The following is a 9838-nucleotide window of genomic DNA, read 5'->3' as shown; positions in this document are numbered from 1 at the left end:
AAATTATAATAATGGATAGGTATATGGGTGAGAATCTCCCAAACAATATATAAAGGCATATATCTAACATAAATTTTTATAATAGAAGGAGAGGTACTCATAACTCACAAATACTCATTCTTAATTTACTTTTAAATTCAAAGATGCAAAGATAGTCAAATAGAAAAGAGAGATGAGACAAAACTCATGAGTGAGAGAGAAAAAAAAAAATATATATATATATATATATATAAATTTGTGATTTGTATTGTTGTTTAGTTTTGGAATGAACGAATTTGTATTGTTGTTTGATTTTAGGTGTATAAAAACATTTTTAAAAGTAAATTGAATTAATAAAAAAATATTTTATATATATAATTTTTTTTTTTTCCCCTTGCCGACGGTACATGAGGAGCCGACCAGAGGTACCCACGTCCAACTACCCACACCAAGACAAAACTTTTATTACAAATGTTAATAATAACGGATAGATATACGGATGATCGAGAATCTCCCAAGCCTATATAAAGGCACATATCTAACGTACATGTTTCAAAGTAATAATTACGTACCCAAAATTTAGCAAAAAAAAATTACGTACCCAAAAAAGCATAATAAGCTTTATCAAAGGCCTTTGTCAATGGCTCTCAACCTACTTGCTTCACTCCCTATCTGCAATTTCCCAAGAGCAGCTCTCCCATCTAGAGGTCCCACCCATTTCAAATCACTTGTAACAAGCAGAAGTGACATTGTTCCTAGTTCTGTCCAGTGCAAGGTCTCCAACAAAATTTCAAGTAGTAATGATATTGTTCGGCGATCAGCTAATTACCATTTGGGATTATGATTACATTCAGTCACTGAGAAGTGAATACCTGGTACGTACAGAATATATAGTATTGTTTTCATTGTTAGATTTACTAGTACTTTAATTATTACTGGAAACTGATCAATGGGGTCATGTTAATTATAATATTGTGATGTAGGGAGAAGAGTACACAGGGCAAGTTAACAAGTTGAAGGAACAAGTGAGGATGATGCTTCACAAAGTGGTGGGTCCTTTAGAGCTGATAGATACTTTGCAAAGACTAGGATTGTCTTGTCACTTTGAGAGTGAAATGAAGAGAATCTTGGAAGGTCAATACAACAATGATCATTGTGATGATACATGGAAGGAGGAGAATTTATATATCACAGCTCTTAAATTTCGACTGCTTAGGCAACATGGATATAAGATGTCCGAAGATAATTAAGAAAAATTTTGATTTCATAGATTGGATATTTATTACTAACCAGTGTTTTTAAACTATAATGCACTTTTGCCCCCTTATTTTTTGAATTGTTTTCATTTTGAGATTTTACGTTTCAAAATTTCCATTTTTTGTTTTGCAAATTTTGTTTCATTTTTATATTGACCATATTCATTTCTATTAGCAATATGACTGTTAAGTTTTGATACTCTAAATTGTGCAAATATGATTGGATTGGATTGTTTGAGTGCATGTTGTGCGAGCATGTGCACAACATGTGCACAGAAGGAACTTGTATATATATAACTAATTATGAGGAGTTTCAATTGCAACTTGAGTAGTCCTTTTAGGGTGTAATTAAGCACAAATGTGGCTAGACCTCAAAAGTCACAAATTAGGGTAAATTTAATAATTTTTTGTTAGAAACTAAACAAAAATAACAAGCTAGTCCCAAGTTTTTTGGGGTGATCCTTAATAAATCAGTCATGATTGACAATATATATTATTTTCTGTCATTTTATTCTATACAAAACATTCTCTTGTCACTTCCTTATTTGATAAATATTTTTTATTATTTTGACTAATGACATCTACAACACAAAAAACAGTAAAAATAGATACAACTTACTTGAATTTGGTTTTGTGCATCAATGAATCTTAGATGACTATACACCTCGATGGGATAAAAAAGTGTGAATACTGTTACAAGCAAAAATTATTTTAAAACATTTTTACAAATTGTTGATGTGACAAATTCTTAAATGAGCTTACCACTAACATCATTTTATACATATCAATAATCACCCATCGCATCAACAATTAGTAAAAAAAAAAATTATAAAATAATTTGTGACTATAACATTACTCAAAAGTGTATTACACATCATAATTACACATTCAATACTTGATAACATGCTTCTTGAGCCCTTAGAACACCCTTTAATGATTGTTGGGTTGCTAAGTGCAGAAGTTTTCAATAGTTACATGGAGGGAGGGAGTTTTAAGAGATATCTTTGTGATGATACCAAGGGAATGCTATCCTTGTATGAAGGGTCATTCCTTTCAATAGAAGGTGAGAATAGCTTGGATGAAGCAAGAGAATTCTCAAAAAAACATCTCCAAGAATTTGTCAACCATAATAATGATCAATATCTTTCTACCATGGTGAGCCATGCCTTGGAGCTTCCACTACATTGGAGGATATTAAGAGTGGAAGCGAGATGGTTCATTGATGTATATAGGAGCAGAGAAGACATGAATCCTATCTTGCTTGAGCTTGCAAAACTGGATTTCAACATGGTGCAAGCAACCCACCAGGAAGATCTCAAACAAGTGTCAAGGTCAAAAGCTTGTTAATTCTCATTCTATAAATTGAGCTGGATTTGATATATAATTCTTGATTGGTAACATATTTATTGACAGCCCTTGGAACTTCCAAGTTAGAAGGATGACTATATAGAAATTGAACCATAAACTGATAAATACTAAAATTAAAATCAAAACTCATGGCAAAAATAACAAATAATAAAATTAGTTATAGCCAAAATATTAAAATTAAAGCTAGTGTTTAACTTACCTGATTCGAAACATAAGAAAATGCATTGAAATAAAAAGAAAATTGACATTCTCTTGTTTCTTTCAAATAAAGGTGGTGGAGGAGCATTGGCCTAGGAGAAAAGCTAAGCTTTGTGAGAAATAGGCTGACAGAGAATTTCTTCTGGACAGTGGGGTGTACATTTCATCCTCGGTTTGGTTATTCTCGAAGAATCTCAACAAAGGCCAATCTAATCATTACGGTAATAGATGATGTTTATGATGTGTATGGCACTTTGGATGAACTTGAGCTCTTCACGGATGCTGTTGAGAGGTTAGCATTAATAGAAATAGGCCTTAAATGCTTCAAAGCTATCTTTGACATAATAACTTAAGTGAACTTTTTGTGATTTCAGTTGGAATACCAATGCAATGGATGGGCTCTCAGATTATATGAAGATGTGTTTCCTTGCTCTACAAAATTTAGTTAATGAAATGGCTTTTGATACACTTAAGGAACAAGGATTCCACATCATTCAATATTTTAAAAAATCAGTATGACCTTGACTTATAAATTCATCTATACTAATCTTTTAATATCTTCTTCTTGAACACATGATATGTTATACTAGCTCTAATTCATTGTTCCTTCATAATTATTTCAGTGGGCAGATTTATGTAGAGCTTATTTGTTGGAAGCAAAGTGGTACTATACGGGATATACCCCTAGCCTTCAAGAATACCTTGATAATGCATGGGTATCAGTGTCAGTGCCAACTATACTATTGAATACTTATTTTTCAGCCACAAATCCAATAACAAAGGAAGCCTTAGATTTCTTCGAAGAATGCCCCAACATAATACGTTAATCATCAATGATTATACGACTTGTAGATGATCTTGGAACATCTAAGGTATGTAGAACACACTATCCTAAGAGTATCATTAACCAAAATTTCAAACAGTTATTAATTTAAACCCTTACGATCTTTTCTTTTTTTTCTTTTTTTCTTTTTTGAATCAGTTTGAGTTAGAAAGAGGTGATGTCCCTAAATCAATTCAATGTTACATGAATGAAACTGGTGCTAGTGAAGAAGATGCCTGTGAATACATTAGGTGTTTGATTAGTGCAATATGGAAGAAGATAAATGAAGAACGAGCTGAGAGTTCTCCCTTCTCTAACACATTTATTGAAATTATATTCAACATTGTAAGGGTGGCCCATTGCATGTACCAGTATGGAGATGGACATGGTGTTGGAAATCACGAAACTAAAGATTGTTTATTATCATTATTTATTCAGCCCATTCCACTACATAGAGATTGACATGATGAATTATTGATATATAAGGATGCAGATTTGAAGTTTTAATTCATCATTTGTATTACATATTACCTTTGAGATTTATGAGTGAGTTAGTTTGTGTTTGTGAGTGTTTTACTTATGTCGATGAGTTTTGGGAATGTTGTTTGTGTGAGTATGTGAGAGTTTGTGAATTTAGTTTGCCATGTTTGATTGAATGTAATTCTAACCCCTGTAGACCATGTCATTCATTGTGAACTTTGGTTGGAATTATATAGAGATGTAGGCTTGGAGTTGGACAAACCATGTTAAATATTGTTCTCTTGTCTAATTGTTTTATTTTCTTATTTGTGCAAAAGTGTTTTTGCTAGCCCTAAATCACAACAAATTAGTATCAAATCTCAAAGTTTGGTCTTGGTAAAGTTCAAAAAAAAAATTTATATTAGTGCATTTTCAGTAGCTTAATTGCATAATATTAAGCTAATCAAAAGATATAATTTTTTGGTAACTTTTATGTCAAATGTATGATAAAAAGCTAAAAACTTCTAACTTAAAAATAAATAAATAAATAAAAAGAGAGAGAGAAAATAAGCTAAAAACTAGCTTATTTCTAAATAAAGCAAAAAGTTAGATTATTCGGAAAAAATGGATTAGACAAAAGGCAAATGGCAAAAAGTTTTTTGCCTTTTCCCAAACACTGTTAGTTACACGGTCATTACCTCCTCTGCTTAATACATTCTTTGATGCCTATTACATAGGGTGTCTTGGCAATAAATGCTCTACCGGTGTCTTTTGTGTTTATCTCAGTAAGAATTTATTCTCTTAGAGCTTCCAAAATCAACCTACAGTTGCTCGTTCAATCACCAGAGTGAAGTATAAAGCTATTGTCAACACTGCTACTGAATTATTATCTATTCAATCTCTTTAACGTGATCCTGGCATCCCCCAACCTCGTCCACCCTAGTTATAGTCCGACAATATTGGTGCATGTACCTCACTGCTAATCTTATTTTCATGCTCGCATGAAGCATGTTTAAATTGATTTTCACTTTGTTCGGGACAAAGTTGCAACTATGGCCTTGGATGCCTAATTGATTTTCAGTTTGTTTCATCACTTTTTCATTGGCTGATTTTTAAACTTAACGGTTTGGAATTTCACCTAATTCCTAGAAACCTGTGAGATGAAAAAATAGAGAAAATTATGCAAAGAAACAATCACAATTACGTAATTTGACAATGTGCATACATTCACAGAGTTGCAACATTTTCACTATTTCATAGAGGAAATATAGAAGCAGTAATATAGTACATAAATACAGCAAACCTTTGGCTCTATGGACAAAGCCTCACAAAAAATCTCATTTAAAACCCTAATGCTTCCATGTTGGGTTAGATCACAAACTACATCAAATAAAAACTAAACTCCACATAGTCCAACTTCAACATCTGTCTACCCCTAGCCTGTTGAGCTTGTGCCAGAATGGAGGGGGGTAATTGAAGCATAGCTATCAAATAAGCCCAAGCTAACCGAATGAAATACAACACCAAAGAAGATTTAGATCAATTCAAACTTCAAAGTTAGCAAAATAATAGGAACTTCTCACACCTCATCTATCAGAAGGGCAAGTCTAATGTTGCAAGCTAAGATGAACAAGTACTGAAATACGACGGTCCTTCAGTCCAGAACAGCTTGTGCGACTTGTAGTTTAGGATCAGTTCATTTCTGTAGTTTAGTAGTTATTTATACATGTACATGTGTAATGATTTGGTTGGTTATGCCGCTTAGATCCGTATAATGTGGAGTTAGGAGTTAGTTTTTGCTTCAGCTTTTGTATCAACACTAGTATAAAATAGCTCTTGTACAATCATTTCCTAATTAATACAAACTCTTGTACAATCATTTACTAATTAATATAATAAGAGTTTTAGGCTCTTTTAGATATACATTACTGTAAATTTCTTTAAAAAATCTTCTCCCCTCTCCCAGTGTGTTTTAAAAAATACTTAATATTCTCAAAATATATATATAATCAGAGTTTCCTTTCACAAATTCTCACATCATCTATAACTCATATTTTGAACTCATTGTAGTCTGTCTAAATACCTTATCAAGTGTAACTGTTTTGTCTATTTAATGAAATCATTTTCCCAAGATTCAAGTGTGGAAACCAAAACACATTCAAACAATATTCTGATATTATAAGTATTGATAGATGTAACACTTAGGAGTGAACGTTTTGGTTGTGGCCCTGCATTGCTGTGTTTTTTGTGGATGACTCGGTCAATGGCGGAGTTAGGAATTTATTTTTGGGGGGGGCCATTTATAAATTTGTGTGTTTTGTGTAGTGTGTGTATGTGTGTGAAATGTAAAATAGTAATACACAATACTTCATAACTCAATTTTTTCCCTTTTATTTGTTGAGATAATTGTTAAAATACTTATGTGTTCATTTTAAAGATGATTAATGTTTAATTATTGTAATTTGTTGACATATGTATTTATGGATTGTATTTTATTTAAATGAAAATTAAGTTTATTTTTAGACTTTCTTAAATATATATGTATATTATTAGGTATGAGGTGTCAAAATAATAAGGTTATTTAAAAATTTACAAAAATTTTAGGATATTTTCAAAAAAAAATATTTTTTTTTTTCAAAAATTTTGGGGGGGGGCCCAGGCCCCCCTTGGTCATCAAGTGGAGCCACTGGACTCGGTAGTACCCCTTTTTCTACTTCCTAAGTATGACTTGACTATGAGTTTTCCCAGTCTTGATACTACTTGCCAAGTCTTGCGTTTTGGTAGTGACATGTGCAATGTTTGAAAGTGAGATGTTGCTATGAAAGAAATACCATGGTTGTAGTGACATGTACAAAAATTTTAGGATATTTTCAAAAAAAAATTATTTTTTTCAAAACTTTTGGGAGGGCCCAGGCCCCCCTTGGTCATCAAGTGGAGCCACTGGACTCGGTAGTACCCCTTTTTCTACTTCCTAAGTATGACTATGAGTATGAGTTTTCCCAGTCTTAGATACTACTTGCCAAGTCTTGCGTTTTGGTAGTGACATGTGCAATGTTTGACAAGTGAGATGTTGCTATGAAAGAAATACCATGGTTGTAGACAAAGATTAAAATAGAAGATTTTCCATTCCTGCATCATATTTCGTCACACTTATGTCTCTCCCACGATGAGTGGAATGGTTCTTCCTCATTAATTTTAAATTCAATAGTAACGCAATCTAATTCAACTCGCTCTCCAGATTTGAACTGTCATTTAAATTATTTGGCATGGACCAGCTTGTTCATATTTCATATTCATAAGAATCCGACTAAATTAATTATTGCCGAAGGTTTGTCTACCACTCAAACCAGGTCTTCAATTGGGCTAAGAGAGAGAGTCAAAGAGAGAAAGATGAGTTTTACACACTCAATTTTATTATTATAAAACTAGTGTTATGCCACCAGGCGCCGTTCAATGCCCGGCTTAATTAAAATTTGAAGTAAAATAAATTGAAATCATATTAATAATTAGTGAGTCATCACTTGACATTTTAATAGAATTTTACCAAAAGTAAATTAATATCTTAATAATTAATGAGTCACATAACAAAACCACACAATATAATATGTAAAGTTTACTATATTAAAATATAAAATTATAAATATTAGAATCTTATTTTAGATTATATGAAATAGAACTTCAGTGGAAGTAGAAATTTTAATTTATTGGAAATTAGATAATATAGTTTTAATTATAGTAAACAATTGGTACTATAGTTTTACCCATCTTAATGTTATCAACAAAAATAAAGCATCTTAATAATTAATGAGTGAAGATATTTTTCACATAGAGAAGAAAGCCTCTTAACACAATCACGAATTTTAAAACCCAAGTTTCATTATATATTATAAGCATGTGACTTTAGACAAACAAATTATGCCTCTAATTAATTAGTGTTTTCTTTTGCTGGGATGATTTCATTCACTTAAAAAAGTTTGTGAGTTGATTTATCTTAAATCTTTATTCTTCGTAATATTCATCAAAATTATCCTTCAAATAAATCCGACCAAAATTTTTTTTTTTTTTTAAATCCTCAACTGTACTATCATGAATAACAATGAATATATTTCATAAGAAAAATGAAGTAAAAGAAGAAGAAAATGAATTAAGTTACCATAATCATTACCTTTAATAAGAAAATGTTTATAATTTTTTAAACCATTATCTTGCAGGAAATATGAGATAACATTTTTTTTTTTTTAGATTATGTTTATTCAAAGAATTGATAAGGAATTAAGCTACTGTTTCTAACTAAAAAAAATGTTGAAATTTGGTGCAACCACTAAATAATTAAACAGAATATTTACTTGCCGTATCACAACTTTTAAGTTCAACTTTTATTATATAATATATGATACTTACAAAAAAGAGTAGTGCTACAACCTGATATGTCACCAATTAGAAAAGTGAATTATTCAAAATCACAGTTATAAGGTAATTGAAATCTATCAATTACAATGATTACCATATTAATTTGTAAGCTTTATGCAATAAACTTGTAATACTTCTTGCATTTTCTTACAAATAACATGACAACTATTATAATTAGTATCACATCAATCACATGTTAAACAAGTTTTTTAATTACTTTTTTTTATATGTTTAAAAATTGATATATTAATTTATAAGACTAATATAATACAATTATTAGTAGCCCTAGCAACACTCAAACCCTGAAAATGTGATGAGGAGTGAGGACAGGTGGATGGCTCTTTGGCCTACAACAGAGGATAGATTAGTTGGATTGTTTAGTAAGAGTTCGTATAATACGATTTGATGAAATTACCTTCAGGTAATTCAGGACAGTAGGTTTAAACGTTAAAGCCACAATTTTTTTTTATTAATGGTAGTAGTGTGCCAATGACCTGGTTGAGATGAAAGTAATGTTACTTGAATTATAACTTATTATATTATAGGTGAAAAAAAATTGTAAACTTTTTTAGTTTCAAAGTATTACTCGTCAAATTACCCATGCTTTAATTTGCAAGCACAATTTTTATCACCTAGAAACCTTTTTTATTACATTAGTCCACTCATCAGCTGTTAAAATTCAAAGTTTCAGACCAAATACATTTCTGACAATATAAAATTTAACAACTGACGAACTGAATGTTGATTTAGATGGATTTCTTGTCATTTATATCTTCTGCTGCTGTGAAGAGTCGTAGAGTTAAATGAGTGTAGCCCAAGGCAAACATTATATATCTTAGGAAATAGTACAAAAATAATAGAAAAACTGAAAAAGAGGGGCAAAAAGTCTTGTAACCCATTTTCAGAAATAAAACCATTTGAATGAGTTAGGCTGCTGTTTTTTTTTTTTTTTTCTATGTATCATGCCAGGCATTCTCAAGCATTCGTGGCATAACTGTTATGGTCAAATCGTGGGAGGAGAACTTGTTTAACAAATCAATGTATATTTGTGATTTTTAATGTCACTGCTAGCTATATGTATAGGACATTCTTCCTTGGTCTTCTCTATCTCTTAACCAAGGAACAATAATGTATTTCACAACCTTTGCTCGTAGGAAAATCAGCATGCTCATGAAAAAACTAGGTTTATTCAGTCATTCAAAGAACTCGTACAATCGAATTGACTCTACTGAAAGCTCCAAGACCCGCAAGGTTCTAAAGGGTCATATAGGTATGTACGTGGGACAAGAGAGGAAGAGATACGAAGTTCCAGTGAAGTATCTATCATTACCAGCATTCCAAGAAT

At 31.4% G+C, this 9838-nt stretch overlaps 1 pseudogene; it reads left to right on the top strand.

The window, feature by feature from the left end:
• The first annotated feature begins 619 nt into the window (after positions 1 to 619).
• Positions 620 to 4086, top strand: LOC115959023 (annotated as a pseudogene).
• Positions 4087 to 9838: the final 5752 nt, after the last annotated feature.

The sequence above is a fragment of the Quercus lobata genome, chromosome 9, assembly GCF_001633185.2.
Source record: "Quercus lobata isolate SW786 chromosome 9, ValleyOak3.0 Primary Assembly, whole genome shotgun sequence".
Lineage (NCBI taxonomy): Eukaryota > Viridiplantae > Streptophyta > Magnoliopsida > Fagales > Fagaceae > Quercus > Quercus lobata.
This window is presented reverse-complemented; position numbering and strand designations above follow the sequence as displayed.